Here is a 973-nt window from a genome sequence, read left to right on the forward strand (position 1 = left end):
CTCAGCAGGGCCCCCGTGCCTGGGGCCACCCAGCAGCGGACGGGGGGGTGTCCTCAACACCAGGTGGAGCAGCCAGAACAGGATCAGCCGGCGCAGCCACAACATTAGCCGGAGCAGCTGCAGCACCAGCCAGGGCAGTGACAGCTCGCAACGCTGGGTGCTAGACACCGGTGCATCTTGCCACCTTACTCACGACTCCTCTGTTCTGCTCGACCCCTACCTGCTGAAGGAGGCCATCACCATCACCTTTGGCAACGGCGGCACTGGCAAAGCCACCACTGCCGGGCACGTGCTGCTGCACACGCCCAACGGCCCCTTCATCCTGCGCGACGTGCTGCACGTCCCAGGCGCCGCCGAGCAACTGCTCTCCGTGCGGCAAGCCACGCGGCGTGGCCTGAGCTTCAAGTTCATGGCCGACGCCTGCGAGATCTGGCAGGTCGACCAGGTCCTGGCCACCGCGCCCTGCCACGGCGACTCAGTCTACACCCTGACGGGCCGGGCCGAGCAGGCCCACGTGGCGCGCGTTGTTGAGCTGTGACAATGCCACGTGTCCAGTCTACACATCCGCTGCACTGATACTCATTCCCGCCTTTCCCGCCCCAGACACCGCACAATTGTGTTTCCCCACCCCATTCCCAGTTGATCGACACTTGTGCCACTCCCTTTCGTGCACCTGACCCAGCCATTATGCTCACCGATACCATGATGCCTTTGTGCCGCATCGTACCCGCATCGTATCAGGAATATCCCAAGTATATGCCGGGAATATGCTCCTCCACCCCAGATCTATTTAACGCCGCCTCTAGTGCGAATTTACTACTCTTGCTGCCTTTGTAAATACCTCCCGTCAACAGGTTATGGGCCCCAGTCCCCTCCGCTGCCCTTGAGTCCGGCACCCGCTCTTGCCGTCACCCCAGACGCCCTTCCCGCGCACCGGCACCTTGCGCCCCACGCCACGGCCCTTGCGCCCCGC

Source organism: Chlorella variabilis (assembly GCF_000147415.1).
Source record: "Chlorella variabilis unplaced genomic scaffold CHLNCscaffold_34, whole genome shotgun sequence".
Taxonomy (NCBI): Eukaryota; Viridiplantae; Chlorophyta; class Trebouxiophyceae; order Chlorellales; family Chlorellaceae; genus Chlorella; species Chlorella variabilis.